Genomic DNA, 21,017 nt, shown 5'->3' on the forward strand with positions numbered 1-21,017 from the left:
CGCTACTCGTAAGTGGACCCCGTGTTCCCTGCCTCTGAGAAATTCGATGTGTAAGCTTCAGTCAAGAATGAGAAGCCATTGTAATTTTTTCTATCCATGCATATGGATAAGCTTTGGTAATAATGTGTTTTAAAACAAACAAACTACATAGTGGATCCTAATAGAAACTTTTACATAGTATTGTTTCCACTCTGCATAATTCATCAAGAAGAAATTAGGAAAAAGCAGGCTGATTTGACTTCCTTAAGTTTCTGTTTTAGATTTTTTTCTTTTAATTTATTCCTCTGTTGAAAAAAAAATGCTTCTTTTGTGCTCTATTGATATTATTTTGCAGTGAGTTTGAAGTGTCATCCAGGTTTTCTTGTTCAATGTAAAATAATATTTTATGTTAATTTTATCCTTCATTGTTTGTTGTATGATTTGTTTTTAATCATCATCTTTTAGAGAACTTCATTCAGGATTCAAGGAACCATTATCCTTCAGTGATTTTACAATATAATGAAGCATATTTGCAACACATTGTTTTGCTTAAATTCATGGATATTATCATTGTATGCATTTTCAAAGACTTCTAGAATGTCTTCGTGTAACTGAATTAAATATAGTTTAATTAAATTAAGTAAATTAAATTACTTGTTACCAGTAATAACTTTAAGCTTTAGAATGTACTTGAATTGGAAAATAATTTGAATACCTGAATTAACAGCTCTAGTGTACTATGAAATTAATTTGCAGTAAACCTATCTTACCTCGTCTCAGTAAATGCATAGATGAAGCACAAAATTAGAAAGATAAAAGGATCTGAAAACAACTTTTAAAATATATTAATTAAAAGGTATTTATCATGATGAACAGTTGAACTAAAACACGATTACTTATTGATGAATAAATGTTCCAATCATATAGTAACATCAAATAATCAATCATGGATTATCTAAAAACATTATTTTCCTAGATGTCACATTATTTCTTTGTCACTAAATATAAGCACTAGGATTATTGAGACTAATCTTAATAAATTCAGTTCTGTGGGGTTTAGTTTGTACAATTAGTTAAAGGGGGAGGAAAAAATGACAGGTAATTGTTCTAGTTTGCTAATGCTGCCAGAATGCAAAACACCAGAAATGGATTGACTTTTATAAAAGGGGGTTTATTTGGTTACACAGTTACAGTCTTGAGGCCATAAAGTGTCTAAGGTAACACATAAGCAATTGGGTACCTTCACTGGAGGATGGCCAATGGTGTCTGGAAAACCTCTGTTAGCTGGGAAGGCACGTGGCTGGAGTCTGCTCCAAAGTTCTGGTTTCAAAACGGCTTTCTCCGAGGATGCTCCTCTCTAGGCTGTAGTTCCTCAAAAATGTCTCTCAGTTGCTCTTGGGGCATTTGTCCTCTCTTAGCTTCTCCAGAGCAAGAGTCTGCTTTTAACGGCTGTCTTCAAACTGTCTCTCACTGGCAGCTCCTCTCTCAGCTCCTGGGCATTCTTTAAAGTGTCCCTCTTGGCTGTAGCTCCTCTTCAAAATGTTACTCTCAGCTGCACTGAGTTCATTCTGTTTGTCAGCTCATTTATATGGCTCCACTGATCAAGGCCCACCCTGAATGGGTGGGGCCACGCCTCCAGGGAAATATTTCATCAGTTATCACCTGCAGTTGGGTGGGGCACATTTCCATGCAAACAACTTAATCCAAATGTTCCAACTTAATCCCCACTAATGTGTCTGCCCCACAAGATTGCATCAAAGAATATGGCTTTTTCTGGGGGACATAATGTATTCAAACCAGCACAGTAATGAAGCCATAAGTATAACCTTAACACTTGACATATTTCATCTGATATTTTTACTAATTTGAGTTTCTAATATGAGAATGATTTTTATCTTGTTTTTTGGCAAGTAAACTTTTGTAGGGCAAATAGGATCCATCATCAACTTCTTAGGAAATGTTAGAATTCTTCCAAAATTAGATTTATGTAAGACATGAAAAAATAACTCATGGTTCTCTTGACTGAATTCTATGAATCTGGGTAATATTAAAGTGTTATATAAAATATGCAAAAAATTTTCACTACTAATATGTAAATTCTAAAGAGGGACTCTATGCCTATGTCTCCTAATATGTTGATAATTTGAGTTTAATTGATCAGTCTGATGTTTAACATTGAATAGATGGTATTTATAAACTGTGAAATGTCAAATATCAAAAATTATAATGAACTAAAAGTTCTGCCTCAAGAAAGCCTAACAGAATTTATTTCAGAAAAAAACAAAACAAAACTGGTACTAACAGTCTTTGATAAATGCTTTTGAAATGGAGAGTGCTCAACAATGTGATTATGAAAAGAGGTAAATTCAAACTTGATTTCAAAAAGAAACTAAAACATACACACACGCACACACACACACACACACACACACACCACACATACCAAGTTGCAAGCCACAAAAAGAAGTGTAAAGGAGAAGGAGGGGAGTATATAAAAGTTTTTCAAGGGATATTCTTAACAGAAGAAGAATATGCCAAAATATTTAATATAGTCAACTTTTTGTTTTCAGACTTAAAAATCACTCAATTAAAGCAATGATCCTTATTAGACTACCCATCAGAGGTATTTAACTTATGCTTACGATATCAGCAAAGCATGGGAACCCAAAATTGAGAGAAATTCTGCTCTGATAAATTATTCATATATTTCCAATTACAAATGTATAAAGAATGGATCTTAAGGTTGGCTTATATATAACCATGTTTTGTATTTTGCAATATATAAATGAGGGGGAGGAAAATGAATCATATTACCTGTTTAGTTCTTAAGACCAACTTTAAAGGTCTAACTTCAGTTACAATTCTGTTCTATTAGAAGCTATGATGATGTAAATATCTGTTCCAAAATTTCAGAAGAATTACATATATTAATGATACTAAATATTAAAATAATTGCTTTAAATTACTTTAAAATTATGTTACTTGGACTAATTTGATTATGCAAAAATAATACATGATTTCTAATTATTTTATTTCTGCACAAATACTTTTAAAACTATAAGGTACTAAAATATTATTTTTTAATAATGATACAAACCATTTATTTTAATTCTATTTTCTTATGTATTTCCAAAATGAAATTTCATTTTAACATGATAGAGGTAATAGAAATTATTCAGACATCTAAGTTGAAGGATTGAAGGATGGTATTGTAATTGACAGACTATCGGAGGGCAATGCTTCCCCATCTTTAAGCTCATATTGCAGCCATGTGGCCTTCCAGGGGAAATTATCCTAATTCTTTAGGAGGTAAACTGTTAACATGTCCCATTTTGTTTTCTGGAAAAGGAAACAGAAGAGCTTACAAACACAGTTCTGGGACTTGAGCACTATATAGCACTAGTGCCAGTGTGACCGCTTGGTGTCCCAACATGCATCAGAGCTGGGCTTTTACTCTCAGCTGGCCCAGTGTCTTGGGGACATAGGGAATACAACTTTTCTGAGAAATTCTGGACCTACACTTCTGGGTATGTTTCTGGGGGGTTGGGTTCCCCACACAGGTCAGGGACTTGAACTCTGTGCAGAATGGTACCCAAAAAAACAGAAAGGTGTAGAGTTCAGAGCAAGGGGAATCATTCTGGAAGTGAGACCCATAGCTTTAACTGCCATACTAACTTCCCGATACACTTTTACTTTGATGACCCACTCATCCAGTCACACGTACTTGCCCAGAAGAATTCTAAGAAAATGCTTTCAAGGAGTCCTTCTTCTCTATCACTCCAATATCTTAGAAACACAAAAAGTAAAGTCACTGGGCATCCCTAGGACATGTTGCCTGGTGTTTCCAGATGTATCTCCCCAGGAGATGTCTAGACCTCCTGAAGTGGGAGCCCATCTCCACCTGAGAGAAGTCTGGTACAATGTTCCTGGGAATACCTTCATCATCTAATTTCCTGTTTCCTGATGGTTAAAAAGAGACCATGCTTTAGAAGAAGGGAAGCAATGGGTGTCAATAGAGACCAAAGGATCAAGGCCCGGTGGGGAGAGACACTCCCACTGGAGAGTACTCAATTCCCATGGGTGTAAACCAGAAGTGACTCCTTAGAATGTCAAAGTCAGCACCTTGTTTGTCACAAGAATCCTTAGCCCAGAATCCTGAGCTGCAAGAGATGGAAAGTCTCAGAAGGCATTGAAAGCCAAACAGAAGAGAAAGATATTCTCATGGAGTCCCAACATGGAGTCCCTCTTTGAAGAGATGAAAAGAGGAACAGATCCAGCAGGAGGAAGGGTCTGAACAGCAAGGAAATGCTATTTGGCAAGCAAGAATCAAGGGGTTGTCCCAAGAGAGGCGGAATGGAGAGAGTATGGGGAAGTCTCAGAGAACCAAGGGGAGGGAGAGGAAAATAGGGGACTTGATTTGGCTCCCATCACACTCTTGCACTACACAAGGAGAAGCACCAGTCAGGTCTCAAGGGCAGTATCACATTGCCACTCTGAATCTCCTTGGATCTGCACAGTGTGGAGACAAGCACCTATCACCTCTGAAGAGGGAGCCAGGGAACTCGGAGTAGATTGAGATTATATCCTGGTGGGAGCCAGGTCAGAGTCCCCAGATTCCTAGAGACAAAGAGTCAACAATGAGCCAAGCAAGAAGAAAAGCACAAGAACCTGGCCAAGCCTCCAGCTTAATAGCCATGACTCCCCAGTCTAGACGGCAGGACAGGAGAGGTGTCTCCTGGCTGGCTCACCCAAAGATGTTGATGGTGCTGAATTCCTAAGTTCTTGGTCATACCACAAGAATGAATTCAAGGGCACAGCACAAATCACTTGTAAGAAGAGCATGTAGATGCTCTCCCAGAGAAGAGACGAGGGGCACACAACACTGTGGGAAGGGTTTGCTTTTATAGCTTTATGTTCCTTTTGTATTTTTTATTAACTATTTTCTACCCTCTTCTTATTCCTCTTTTGTTGATGCTTGATCATAGATGACTCACTCAGCTGGGATTGATTGGTCCCAGATGCTGTTTACTGCCATTCTTCTCAGAGATATCTTTCTCCATGTGGCCTGACCACTTTTTGGAATTTACCCTTTGCTTATCAGTCAGCCACAACCCTAATTCTAACCCTGCCTCAGTGGTACTGTGCTCTTCTGTCAATCATTAGTTTCCAATACCTGGAAAAGTGCCTTGAAAATATTGAGTGTTCCATGAATATGTTTTGACCAAATCACTAAGGTTATCCCTCAACATTTTAAAGAACAGCAATGACATCCATACTTTAAAGATTACAGTTACTGTGCTTTAATAGTATACCAATTAAAAAAAAAGATAAAAATTTAAAAAGACACATAATTTGATTCCAACATCTAAAAATCAAATCATTTTGAATAATGTAATATTGTTCAATCCCATTTTCATATGTAAATTTTAAATTGGAGGGAAATTTACATTTGGAAATTTTTCACTCAATATAATAGACAGTTTTGACATAGTGTTTAGAAATATATTTTAGAGGGATGAAATATAGAATAGTGGCATAGGGGGCTCTGTGGAGGCTCTTTTCAGTGAGAGAACCATAACTGTTGAAAAATATTTATGTATATATTTATTATATATTAGATAGATAGATAAGATCATTGCAAGTCACCCTATGGATGTAGAACAAAAGGAAAAAAATATTCAAGAAATCCACTAAATCTTCAAAAGAACAGTAACACTTTCTTGACACTGGAGCCAAATTTGCCCCATCCAACCCCTTAGCCCCTCAGTTCAGTATGATGGAAGATCCACTCCAAGCAGGTGCAGCCAGGACAACCTCTCCCCTCATATCCCAGTGGAAGGTTAGGGTATCTCAGTGGAAGGTTGCCAGCATTTCTCAGTCCCTGTAGCTCCATTATGCAGAAGTTCAATTCCAGTCAAGAATGGCTGAGAGTTCTGGTTCTCTCTTCCTCCATGTAGCTCCCACTTGTAGGTTGGCAGCCCTACTCCAAACATGGCAGGTGGAGAATACTGGGGTCTCAACAGCCCTAACATCAGCTAGCTGATTAAGTGGAGGTTTCATGTCAGGGGAGACAAGAAAACCAGAGGCTACTGTCCCAACCCAGGCCTGATCACAAATCAGAGATGTCACTCACAGAGAAGCTGGCCTCTGTCCCTTCCCCTAATCCAGAGAAATATCTGAGGTTTTGTCAAAGGAACGTAAGGTCATAAGAACAGAGCAATTTGAAGCTTTCCTCTAGGGAAATACTTTTATTTATTACAAAGTGTGGGGCAGTTCAAGCATAAAGATGCTCAAGAAAACAATGGATATTTTGATTGTGAGCAGCCAAGAGGAAGCTCTTAGAACTGAGAACAAGTTAAACCATAGACCAGCAGGAAATTCAACAGAGAGAATCAGGAAAAGAGATTTCTAAGAAGAGCCCTCCTGGAGTCAGAACAAAGTCAAAGGCTGACCTCAAAGACCACCTTTGCAAAGAGTTCTAGGTTTAAATGAATGAGACTATGGGACGATTTATGCCCCAAGGCATTTTGCATAAAAATAGATAAATTATCTGGCAGTTAGTGGGAGGCTAATAGTTGGGTGTGATGCAAGCAGAGGACAACAACTTGATGCAGAAATCAGTGAAAAAGATAGTCAAAGATAAGCCTGCTAAAACCAGTCATTCCTGAGTGACTGTACACATACCCAGGACAGACATCAGAGGCTGCATACACTAGTGGAAATAGACTTCACTAGAGTAGTAGAGTCAAGTCACTGTGCCAGTTTGAATATATTGTGTCCCTCAAATGCCATTATCTTTGATGCACTCTTGTGTGGGCAGATGTTATCAGTGTTGATCAGATTGTAATTCTTTGAGTGTTTCTGTGGAGATGTGCCCCACCCAGCTGTGGGTGATGACTCTGATTGGATAATTTCCATGGAGGTATTGCTCCACCCATTCGGGGTGGGTCTAAGTTGAATCACTGGAGCCATATGAATGAGCTGACGGGCAGGGGGAACTCAGTGCAGTTGAGAGTGAACTTTTGAAGAGGAGCTACAGCCAAGAGGAACATTTGGAAGAAAGCACAGGAGTTGCAGATGAAAGACATTTTGAAGACAGCCATTGAAAGCAAACGCTTGCTCTGGAGAAGCTAAGAGAGGACAAATATCCCAAGTGCAATTAAGAGTGACATTCTTGAGGAACTGCAGGCTAGAGAGGAACGTCCTGGGAGAAAGCCATTTTGAAGCCAGAACTTTGGAGCAGATGCCAGCCGTGTGACTTATCAGCTAACAGAGGTTTTCCGGACACCATTGGCCATCCTCCAGTGAAGGTACCTGATTGCTGATGTGTTACCTTGGACACTTTATGGCCTTAAGACTGTAACTGTGTAACCAAATAAATCCCCTTTTATAAAAGCCAATCCATTTCTGGTGTTTTGCATTCCGGCAGCAGTAGCAAACTAGAGCAGTCACTAAACAAACAAACAAGCAAAAACAAATGAACAAACAAAAAGCTATCAAACCATGAAAAACAACAGCCCTAGAGAGAAGGATATGGAGTATTAGTAGTAACCACAAATGCTTCAGTATATTATCTAAAATGAAGAGTTTTCACAAAAAAATTATGAAACATGGAAAGAAATGCGTAAGTATGACCCATACACATAGATAAAAGCAGGGAAAAGAAACTGCCTTTGAGAGAATTTGGAAAGACTTACTACACAAAACTTCAAAGCAAATATTAGAAATACATTAAAAGTACAAAGAAATACATATTTAAGAAAATAAAGTGTGATGGCAATGTCTCATTGAAGAGTATCAAAAATATATAAAAATGATAAAAAAATAAATTTTGCATTTGAAAAAATGTAACTGGAATTAAAAATTCACTAAAAGTGCTCAATACTAGATCTGACCACCCAGAAGAAAGAATTACTGAACTTGAATATAGACTAAGAGAGATCAAACAATACAAAAATAGAGAGAAAAAATGAATGATGAGAAGTGATTAAGGGGAGGATTATGAGAAGACAGCAGAGTAGGGAGCTCCAGAACTCAGTTCTTTCACAACAACTATTAAACAGTCAGGAATTGTCTGAAGAAAACTATTTTAAAACTCTAGAGGCCAGAAGAACACTGTACAACATCCAGGGAAGAGTAGGCGGAAGAGGCTGATGAATTATGGTAAAGAACAGTAAATTGCTCTTTCTCTCTAGCAGTTACCAGCACTCTTACCCCACTCTTGTGGCAGACCATTGTGGAGTCCAGGCCCTGACTGGCTCACTGGTGGCAGAAAGGTACATAAATATAAAATCCTCTTCCCCAAGGACAGGGGTGGGCATGGCCAGTTACTGATCACAGTAACACACTTTTGATAAGTGACTTCAAATTCCTGGGGTCCTGACTCTGAGGGCAGCCATAGTTTCAACCTGCCCAGCCCAGGACAAAGGCCATGGCAGAAGATAATTAAAGACAGGATGCTTCCTCAAGGCTATGAGGGACAGTTAGCTGGAGGACTGCATTGCTGGGCCAGCCAAGAAAGTTCTGCTTTGGGGTGCCATGGAAGAAGCTCTAGGTGCCTTTTCTGATTACCTCCCCAGGGCACTTTGGAACCTGTCTGTGCCTTCTCTGTGGTTCTTGGCACTGGTTCAGGTTGGAAAAATTTACTTGGGAAAGTCCTCTCTGGATGCCTACCTCACACCTTATACATAAATCAACTCATAATGGACCAAAGACCTAAATGTAATAGCCAAAACTATCAAACTCCTAGAAGAAAACATAGGGAAGCATCCTTAAGACTATGTGTTAGGCAATGGTTTCTTTGACTTTATACTCAAAGCAAAAGCAACAAAAGAAAAAAATAGATAAATTAGACCTCATCAAAATTAAAACTTGAATGCCTCAAAGGAATTTATCATGAAAGTAAAATGACCGTCTACACAATGGGAGAAAATATTTGGAAACTACATGTACAATGGTTTAATATCTAGAATATATAAAGAAATCCTTCAATTTCACAACAAAAAGACAAACAACCCAATTAAATAGTGGGCAAACAACTTGAATAAACATCTCTCCAAAGAAGATATGCAGATAGCCAGAAAGCACATGAAAAGATGTTCAACATCATTAGCCATCAGGGAAATGCGTATCAAAACCACAATGAGATACCATTTCAAACTCATTCAAATGGCTGCTATTAAAAAAAAAAAAAAAAGAAAACAATCATTGGAGAGGATGCAGAAAAGTGGGAGCACTCATTCATTGTTGATGGCAATGAAAAACGGTGCAGGCACTGTAGAGGACAGTTTGGCATTTCCTCAGAAAGCTAAATATAGAACCACCATATAAACTGGCAATTTCACCACTAGGTACATACCCAAAAGAATTGAAAACAGGGACTCAAACAGATATTTGCATACTGATATGCACAGTGGTGTGATTCACAATTGCCAAAAGATGAAAGCAGCCCAAGGGTCCATTAACCAGTGAATGAATAAACAAAATGCAGTTTACACATACAATGGAATATTATTTAGCCATAAGAAGGAATGTAGTCCTGATGCATGCTACAACCTGATGAACCTTGAAGACATCATGTTAAGTGACATAAGCTAGACACAAAAGGACAAATATTGTATGCTCTCACTGATTTAAGATAATAAGAAAACTCAAGAAGCTAGTATCTAGAATTTAAGTTGGGGTTGGGGTAGGGATAGGCAATGGGAAGTTTAGGCTTAAAGTATATAGGGCTTCTGTTTCCATAATGGAAATGTTTTGAAAATGGATGGTGGTGTTGGTAGCACAACATTGTGCACATAATTAACAGCACTGAAATATATATCTGAATATGTTTAAAAGGGAACATATTAGATGGCATATATGGTAAAAGAATAAAAATTTTAAAAATGTATCCATGAAACTGTACTAAACAAACAGTGAACCCTAATTTAAACCATGGACTATAGTTAACAGTACAATTAAAAAAATGTGCTATCATCAATTGTAACAAATATTCCACAATACAAAGTATTAATAATAAGGTGGTATATAGTAATCCTGCAGTTCTTGCATGATTATTCTGTAAATCCACAACTTCTCTAATAAGGAAAAAAATTACAAAAAAATGTATAGAGTCTCAGAGAAATATAGGACGTTATTAAGTGTACCAGCATATTCATAATGGGATTACCAGAAGGAGAGAAGGGAGAAGAAAAATTATTTGAAGAAATAATAGCTGAAAACTTCAAAAATTTGATGAAAATATTAATGTACACAGCTGCAACCTCAGTTAATCTCAAGTAGGATAAACACAGAAAGACCCAAACCCAGACACAACAAAGTCAAATGTTGTATCTAAAAACAAAGAGAAGTTCTTGAAAGTAGAAAATGAAAATGACCCATCACATACAAGGAGACTCCATTATTAAAAGCTGGGCCTCGCATCGAAAAAAACTTAGGCCAATGACAGTGAGATGACATATTCAAAGCGATGAGGAAAAAAGAAAATAAAAACTTTCAACTGAGTATTGTATATCTAGCAAAATGATCTTTCAAAAATGCAGGTAAAATTATATGGGAACTCTGTATTTTCTGCATGATTTTTCTGTAAACCTACAACTTCTTTAGTAAAAAAAGAACTAAAATTTTTAAAAATGAAGGCAAAATAAAAATATTTCTAGGTAAACAATGTGACACAATTTGTTGCTAGCAAACCCAATTTATAAGATACACTAAAGCTGAAAGCAGGTGATCCCAGCCAGTAATGAGAATCTACCAAAAAAAAAAAAAAAAAAAAAAAAAAAACAAGAAAAAACGGTACCAGTGAAGGTAGATATGTAACTATAAAAAGCAAAATAAAAACATAATTCTTCTTCCAAGTGATTTAAAACATAGAAATGACAACAGACGGTTACTCAGATCTACAAGAACAAATGAAGAGGCAAGAAAAAGTAAATAAAATGCTTAATATAAACTCTATACACATCTGCTTGCTTTCCTTTCTTTTCTCAGCTTCTATATAAGATTTTTAAATTATATAAAGAACTAATAATGCCAATATAGCATTGGAATTGTAACATTTTTGGATGTAATGTATTTAACAATAATAGCATGAAAAGGGGAAAGATTGAATAGAGCTGAACAGGACTAATGTTTCCATGTCTCACTGGAATTAACTTAATGTAAATTGGAAGTGGATGCTCTTAAAATGTTTATGGTTAGTCCTCAAGCAAACACTAAAAAAAAATTGTTAAAAAATATAGTGAATAAAGCATTAAATGAATTAAAAACTTACATTTAATGCAAAAGAAAGCAGTAAAGTAAATGATAAAAGGAACAGAAAAATATGAGATATACAGAATAAAGAAAATAAAATGGCTGGTGGTATTCCATCTCTATAATGACATTACATGTGGATGAATTTAAATAATCCAGACAAAAGGCAGAGAGTGTCAGATGAAAAAATAAAACAGAAGCTCATACTATAAATGTTGTATATGGGAAACACATTTTATATTCAAAGATACAAATAGATTGAAAGCAAAAAGTGGAAATATATATCATGCCAACTGTAGCTGGATAAGAGCTGGTGTGCTATACTAACAACAGACAAAGTAGAATTTAAAGCAACAAAAAAGTTATTGGAGATAAAGAGAGGTATTTTATAATGATACAGTTGTCAATTATTTAGGAAGATATAAGAATTATATAAACATTCACACCTAATAAGAGAGTCCCAAATATATGAAGCTGGAGGAAATGAAGGGAGAAATAGGTACTTCAACAATTATAATTGAAGATTTCAGTATCTCACTTTCAATAATGGATAGAATAACTGTGAAATAGCAAGAAAGTAGAAGACTTGAATAACACTATAAACCAACTAGATCTAACAGCGATGCCAATCCACACAATGATAATGAGAAACCTTTAGGTACAAGAACAAAAGAAAGACTCAAATTACTAAAATCAGAAATAAAAGATGGGCTATTATTCTTACCTAACACAAAATGAAAAGGATTATAAAGGAATATTATGAATAACTGCATGCAAGTTTTTAAAATAGCTTAGACAAAATGGGAAAATTCCTAGAAAGACAAAATACTTTGACTCAGTAGAAACAAAAAATCTGAATAGACCTAAAACAAGAAAAGAGATTGAATTAGTAATCAAAAAACTTCCTACAACTAAAAATGCATGACCATAGGGCTTCACTAGTGAATTTTATGAAATATTTAAAGTAGAATTAAAACTAATTCTTTATAAACTCTTCCAAAGAATAGAAAAGGAGGGAATGATTCCAAATTCCTTTTTTTTTTAATGAGGCCAGTACAACATTGATACAAAAACCAGACAAAGATCACAAGAAGAACATTTAAGGGCAAAAATCCACAACAAAATTCTAGCAAACTGAATCATACAGCATGTAAAAGGATTATACACATGCTACAACATGTATGAACCTTGAAAATATTATACTAAATAAAAACAATCAGTCACAGAAGACCACATATTATATGATTCCATTATATGAAATGTCCAGAAAAAGCAAAATCTGTAGAGACAGGAAGTAGATTGATGGTTCCCTACCACTGAGGACATTGCGGGGAAATTGGAAGTTGCTGTCAATATGTACAGGATTATTTTGGGGGTTAATTAGCATGTCATGAAATTTATTGTGGTGAAGGTTGTGTACAAAGCAACATATTAAAATACATTGATACATTGAATTATATATTTTGAATGAATGAATTGTATGGTAAGTGAATTATATGTAAACAAAGCTGTTAAAAAAGCAGAAAAAATAGGTATATTTTATTGCATATAAATAAGCATCATAAACCCATTTCAATTACTTGAATCCAATCAGTGAATTGGCAAAAAAGGAGAAAATGATAGGATATGTATGAAAGAAAAATAGGACAGCAATGTTTTAAATTTTCAGAATTTATCTCCACCATTTTATTTAATGATCTTAATTCTTTTGCTGATTTTAAGAATATATTCCCTCAGTCGGTCTCTGTTCCCACATGCTCCATATATATGAGCTGATCATCTCCCCATGGGTGATCCTAAAGTTTAAAGATGTCTCTCTCTTACTCATGTAACAGAACGGCAGGAGAATTTTATTTTGCAAATATTCTTTCTGTTAGATACAACACACTACTATTTGTATTATACATAGATTTTTAACTCTCAGTAATGCATATACAAAACCATATAAACACTGTGTTCTGGTTTGCTAATGCTGCTGTTATGCAAAATATCAGAAATGGATTGGCTTTTATAAACGGGGTTTATTTGGTTACAAAGCTACAGTCTTAAAGTCATAATGTGTTCAAAAGAAGGCATCAACAAGGTACCTTCAGTGAAGGATGGCCGTTGGCATCCAGAAAATCTTCATTAGCTTGGAAGGCACTTGGCTGGCATCTGCTTGCTCCCAGGTTGTGGTTCAAAATGGTGTTCTCCAAATTGTTGCTCTTGGGGCATTTTCTCCTATCTTAGCTGCAGCTACTCTCCAAAATGTCACTCTCACTTCCTCTGCTACTTCTGTTTGTCAGTTCATTTATATGGCTCCAGTGATTTAATTCGGACCCATCATGAATGGGTGGGGTAGCGCCTCCATGGAAATTATCCAATCAAAGTCATCACCCACAGTTGGGTGAGTCAAATCTCCTTGGAAACACTGAATCAATCCATTCCAACCTAATCAACCGTAGTACATCTGCCCCCACAAGATTGCATTAAAGAATATGGTTTTTCTGGGGGACATAATATATACAAACTGGCACACACTGCATTCTGTGAATTCTTAACCACTTATGCCTGGATCCCATTACTTTATCATCAGTGGTATCTTGTTCCAATAGTTATAGTTACTTTCTCATTTCCCCAGTCTCTTACTTGTCAGTGCATTTCCATCAACAAGTTTTCCCCCACCACTAGTATGTTGAAATAAATAAAACAAACACCATCCTGGATTCTCCCCACCTCTATTCTAAGTCCTTAATCTCTTTATACAACTCCCTCACACCTGAAATATCTTAAAGATATATTGAACTCAATATTTCAAAAACAACTTAATGATAGTTCCCCAAATATGCTTATCTTTCCATGTAACCTTATTGAATTGCACCACCATAAAATCAATCGTACAAGTTATCCTTGGGATCATTTTTTCTCTCACTTTTTATAATCCATCTATCTCCATTTTTCTTCAGATTTATCTGTACATTTTTGGAATCCATCCACTCCTTTCCATCTGCATCATCACAACTTTAGTCCAACATATCTAATTCCCTTGCCTTGATTATTGTACAGACCTTTAAAATTAATACCCACTCTGCCCATCCCCACTTTCTCCTACTATAACCACACTTAATTTTCCAATATGGTAACATGATCATTTTACCACCTCCCCATCTTCACCGTTTAGCCTATCAACATCATTCAATGATGTCCTATTTCTTGTTGGATAAAAAATAAAATTATTAACAAGGTTCACAATCATCATTATCACTGAGTCTCTAACCACAGTGCCAACCTGTTCATATATTACATAACCTATACCCCCATTACACTTCTTTCATTCTTTCAAAATTATTTCCTTCCTGTTTAAGTCAAGCCCCCAAATAGACTGACAGACAATATTGTGGTACCTTTCCTTAATATAATATTACACTTGCCATACTTTATTAGATGGTGTGGTTATTAGACTAATATTCTCATAAAACAGATCTCTTGTCTAAACTAATGCTTCATACTTATATATATACACATTTTTTCATGTATCTTATAACAGTGCCAAGCACATAGAAGAAACTCGCTAAACATTTGAGATAAATTATGAATATATGTAATATATAAATTACAAATAAACAAGTTGCTGACCTTCATACACCTTAAATACTAGTGTTCTTCAGAAAATTTTCCCCAGGTCCATTAGTGGTTTCACTATATTTGGATTACTTGGCTGATCCTATCAATTTTCCTGACTTTATGCATTACTTAGATGCTTGTCTTCCCTAAATCTGAATCTTCAACATCACTCTGTATCCTGAGCTCCATACTCATCTCTGACTGTCTTATACTCACTTCCACAAGCATGAATTCCTAATGTGATACATAGAATGTGTATGCTTAAAGAGCATATATGTGTGTATATAGATATGCATGTGCTTATGCACATCTGCACAAATACATTCAATTCTAGAATAACTATAATATTTTGATTTAATAAGTCTCAAATGGTAATAGCCAAATTATAAAAAGCATTTTTAAAAGGATTCGACTTTAAAAAGCATATACTTGTCAAGGTATTGTGGATTAGTTGAATTAAACATCATTTGTCAAGGAGAAACTAAACACAGAAGAAAACAAAAGAAGAAATCTGTGCTTTTGACAAAAGATTTATGAAAATGCAAAATAATTTTCACTCTAAGATTGGAAATGAATATCCAAATTCATCTCTGGCATCTCCTTTGTAGTGCTTCTTCTTCTTCTTCTTCTTTTTTTTTTTGTATTACTCATGTTATTGAAATAACACTTTAATATTTTGAAAAATACTATCCTTTTGATTAGATGATCTTCAGTCATCAATCTCAGGGATTAATTGATCCTCCATTTGGTTGGCCTAGATCATTCTCATCATTGCCATGTCTTTTAAAATTCAATTAAATCAGGCATATGATAAGCCATTTATTGAATCAATAATCCATCTACAAATAGTCAAGTAGGTGAGGTATAAATACTGTTTTAATTCACATACTGCCTGTTCTTTTCTGTATATAAACTATAAACTCAGTTTACAGGGTCAAACACTATTTACAACTTGTTCTTGATCATCTGAGAATAACACTGTTAAAAATATAGAACCTATTTGTAACACACCACTGGAGAGTTTGAGCCTTTGCTCCACAAATTAAAGGCAACTCAGATCTATTTGGAATAGTTCTGCAACCTGTCTGATAGTGTTTTTGACATTTACTTTTCTCATAAAACAGATCTCTTGTCTAAACTAATGCTTCACACTTATGTAATGTGACTATTGTAAAGCAGAACAGTGGTAGTTTGAATTTTGTACCCCAGTGTAGATACAATCTGGGTCTGGGTTGTATTCTGGTGTGTGTGAACCCATTGTAAAAAAGGTCTCTTTAAGATGTTACTTGAATTAAGATGTGGACCAAGTGAATCAGGTTAGACTTTAATCCAGATTATTGGAGTACTTTATAAGCAGAGTGAAATCAGATGGGAAGAGAAGCCATGGGGAGAAGCCAGAAGCTGGAATTCAAAGGAACTCAGAAGAGAAAGAAGTCACTGCCAGGTTCATTGCCATGTTACAGAAAAACCAAGGAACCCCAATGTTTGCTGGTCAGCAAGATGATACCAGCCCCAAGAAGAAGTAAACCTTCTAGGCTCTGAAACTGTGAGCCAATAAATTCCTATTGTGGAGCCAACCCCTCATGGTATTTGCCTTAGCAGCCAGGAAACTAAAACACTCATATTTTATTTTTTTTTCAAGGTTTTACATAATTCTAAGAGGTAAAAAAGGCAGTTAAGAATACTAATAGCCGTAATTTATTGGTTGCTTACAGTACACTAGGCTTTATTTATAGGATGCATATGGAATGTGTTGTAGCTCAAGGTTATGACATAACTAGTAATTTATAAGACTAGCAGTGAAGTTGCCACATGATTGCAAATGTGTCCTGGGAAATGTATTCTATTTAGCCCACACAATATTTGTTTAAAAAATAATTGTAAACACTTAGTAATCCAGACAATATGAATTTGTGTTACCTTGAAGTTTTGTTAGATCTGGCAGGACTGGGGCCTCATTCTTGCAAACAGCTTCATAGTGTCTCCCTATTCAGACGTTCCCAATCTGGTTTAGTCACTTCGGCCATCTTCTTGTTCCTCAGAGACACTGAGGAGTCCATCTCCTGAACAGTGGAAAATATGTGTGGTTTTTCAGTCCTGACTATAGGCAACTACAAAGGCTTTCTTTACCTGACAAGCTTCATGTGGGGAAACCTGCTCTCCACACATCAGACTTGGTGCATAGCCAATGCACTGATGTCCCTGAAGGGAGTTGCAGTCAATGATTCAGGTCCCCTTCATGCTCTCACTCATATTTGCATTCCTAACCCAAAGTCTTCCTCAAGCACCTGTGCCAAGACCTTCTTTTCAGGTGGGGAGAAGAGGGAGACCTTAAGGACACTTAACTATCAATCAGTATTCAATTCTTTTCCACCCCTATGTCTCTCCTCCTCCAGTCCCCTGGTCCGTAAAACTGCAGCAGCCTTTTGTCTGGGTCTCCCTCAGCAGCAAGAAGTCCCAGGGTCTCTGCTGATCTACCTGACCCTTGCCCAGTGGTACCATTCCATGGGGGAAAACGGAACAGGAAAGCCGGTGCTTTTCTCTCGGTTAACCTCTTGCTTATACTATCACAGTGATCAAAGGCTTGACTATTATTTTCATTTCAACTTTTCATCTTAACTGGCTACTTTTGACACCTGACAGCTCAGCTCAGCTCAGCTCTCGGCAGACATGTGTAGGTGTTGAGCTAGGAAAATAATCTGGATTTCCTAAATACCTCATAATCACTCTTGCCATCACAATATGCTGCCTCGTGATGTGGCCTGGTCATATTCTTTGGAAAGATAAAGGAAGCCCACAGAAAGAAGCTGCTGAAGATGTGTTGAAGAGTTTGTCACTGTATTGCTCTATAGATTTTTTTTCTTCTATGTCTTCATATGTTGTCTTATGTTTTACTTACACACTAAGACATTTAATTTATTCTTTTTATATGGAAGATAACAAACATATTTTCCAGTTTAATTAGAAATGGGATGACAATGGAGAGTTACAGGTTTGTTGATATATATAAGATCTGGAGAGGAAAACTCTATTTTATGCCTTGAGGAATGACACCCAGAACAGCACACCAGAATTTGTCTTTCAATTGAGCTTCAATTTCTAACATGATTAGGAAGCTGAAAAATCAGGAACCTGCTGTTCCAACTTCTACCTTGCAAGCAAATATCCACTGGTGCTATCTGGGGACAAGAAAGATACCTTCACAACTGTGGAGTCCAGGGCTACACCACTTTAGCCACAATTCTTTAGCAGCAAAGGAATATCCCATGCCATGACTGAGCTTGCTAGCAAAAACAACAGTGAAATATAGGAATTTTTACCACTCCATAATTTCCTTAGAAATCTCTTGTTGGTGTGTCTGTTTGGTGGAATCTGAGCCACAAGCAGAATCCAAGCTGAAAAAAATTCTGGGGAGTTGTCATCTTTGGATTTCTGGTCCCTAGTGTGCACTGAGTTCTGACTCCTAAAAGTTCCTTTCACTAAAGATTAGTGGTGTCTACATCATCTGGGAGCTTTTTAGAAATGCAGAATCTCAGGTCCCAGTCCAAACCTACTGGGACCTTTAACAAGATCACAAATTGTTTTATAAGCACATAGAAATTGGACAAAGACTAGTAACACAGTCTTCAAAAGGGTTGAAAGGGACTGAGTGAGTCAATCAACCATATCTTAAGCCTGCAGTTGTCAAATATGTGACTAATTTACCTTTTCTTAACACCTCAAGATTATTTCAAGATGATGCTCTTAAAACTTCATAATAGCCAGTATAATTTTGTAGGTCAGGACTTTGTAAATTTTAATTTACAGAAGCCTGACAATAAGCTGGTTCAAGAAAAAAAATATAGTGAGTATTCAAATTAGCTTCAAATATGAAATATTTGTTATAAAATGACATTGTGAGAAATCCATCTATTTATGTATCTTAGTTCTGCTTCCCTATGTTTTGCCTTCATTCTCAGATAGTTTTCTCCTAAATAGTGACCAAATAGTTACCAAAGTTGCAGCTTAGCAACCCCAGTGGAAAAGAAGTTTTTCTTTCTATAAGTTATATTGAAATGTGTAGTGCTGATGCTAACTGCATTTGACAGACTGAATTTAAGTCAATCACACATCTCTGAAACAATGATTGTGGCCAGGTAGTGGTACTCACATCCATTCATGGAGTGTTTAGGTAAGGCCATCCACACTTAAAGAGAATTGCTGAGAAGAGGAAAATGTGGTTCTCCAAAGGGAACTTTTGGTACTATTATCAGAAAATAATAATTTGATGAGTTTGAAAACAATAATAGATAGCCATTATTATTTCATAGTAGTTAGACACAGAACTATTTACTTATAGTGTTTTCCATTCCTTGGAGAAACAAGCACATAGATCTAGGTTGAAGTGTGGGTAGTTATTACTCTTGAGAATTGTGTAGAGATGTGTCTTAACACTACAATGTGGATATACAAAGTCTAGATTTTATATTTTTTATATAATTTATAAATAATATTTGAATCCTTAAAAAATGACCCATATATGACAAATTTCAAGTAGTCAGGTATTGATTTAAAGTGGCAGGATTCAATATTTTCAATGCATCATCTTCCTCTACTGGGTCAGGGAAGAATTTTGACCATATGTCTTTGTTTGTAATAAAATAATTCAAAATATGTTTGCACCTCTGGAACATAAGTAGCAAATACACCTTACCAATTTTCACTCTTCTAAGCAGTTAATTCAAAATTAAAAGTTATTTCCCCCTCTGCCTCAAATGAATGCTGGTCAGTTTCTTACTCATGGGAAATTATGAAAAACATAAATTGAAGAAAGACTTGTAAATCTTGACTCCTAGTACATAAAAAAAGTCTAGTACTAAAGAAATTTATTTTTCACCATCTTTTCAAATATTGGTTTTAATATCTTCTACTGTATATCTTCAGTATACAGTACTTCTGAAGAAGTTTTAGAGAATTCTCCAGTTGATTCTGTTCCTTAATGATAGAGTGATAGGGTTTTTAAGGATTTAGCCTGCAGTTATGCAAGCTTATTTCTATCAGTTATTACATCCTGAGTAAACAATATTAGGTCCCCTCAAGGCATTTTTAAGGCTCATTTTGTAAACTTGTTATAACCACGGTGTGTGAAGAAATCTAAATCTGAAGCTTCAGTAGACTTATTAAAAAACGGATTCAGAGATCTATCTTTAACTTGTTAGCATGATTAAACAAATAAGACTTATCAAAGAAACCTTCAGAAAGGAACTGATTTGAAGAATGTTTTGTGCTGAGCAGTAAAAAACCAATTTCTATCTAAAAATATTTCCACAATTTGAATTAGAGAAATCACCGCACAATGAGTTTAGCCCTGACGCTTTGGTGGCTGTGTTTTTGTGAAGAAAATTTCATGGTTCACAATATCCATAAAAGGATATTTTTGAAGAGTTTATGAGTAAATAAAATTGAATATATCCATGGGGATGTATTTATGAACAACAGTTTTCTCTCTCTTAGGAAATCAAGGAAGTATTGCTCCTGGGACTGGTGGTAATTGTGTTCTGTCATTGTTGTGTTAAACTGTGTAAATCCAAGCCCTGAAATATTTTGATGGCTGTTAATCATTGCAGCTGCCCTAAGATGAGGTTGCTCTAAAAACATTTCCTGTATCTGGTAAGCTAATCATTGTCTAAGCTTGAACTGAGATTGTAAAGGAGCAGAACTAGTGTTACTGTTTTCCATGGCAGAAAGGTTGTGCTTAGTGTTCTGGGACTCTATAGAGAAAGACAACTCCAAAACCATCGTGCTTTGCCTGCCCCTCAGGGCATGGATGGTATCCAATGCCTATCATTCCATCTTTACATGAAGCTGGCAGAAGTGATTGGGTATTTTTCTCCAGCATGCTTTCCCACATAAATTGTCATTTGCTTACTCTCTTGAGCTAATGGGATGTGTTTTCTGATATTGAGTTATCACCTTTCTCTCACCATCTCAGCTATCCTCTGGAATTCTTTCCTCAATATACCGAGGAAACTCACTGTCTTGATTTCCATCTTCTCAGAGACATTATTAATGATTGAAGGTCATTGATCTCAAACTTCTAGAAAACATAAGACTTCTCAACTGCAAGGTATCTTAATGCTAATCTTTTTTTCATATTGAGGGTCTAAAAATGTTCTACAGTTTGTCCTAACTTCATCAGC

The sequence above is a fragment of the Choloepus didactylus genome, chromosome 13 (genome assembly GCF_015220235.1).
Source record: "Choloepus didactylus isolate mChoDid1 chromosome 13, mChoDid1.pri, whole genome shotgun sequence".
Taxonomy (NCBI): domain Eukaryota; kingdom Metazoa; phylum Chordata; class Mammalia; order Pilosa; family Megalonychidae; genus Choloepus; species Choloepus didactylus.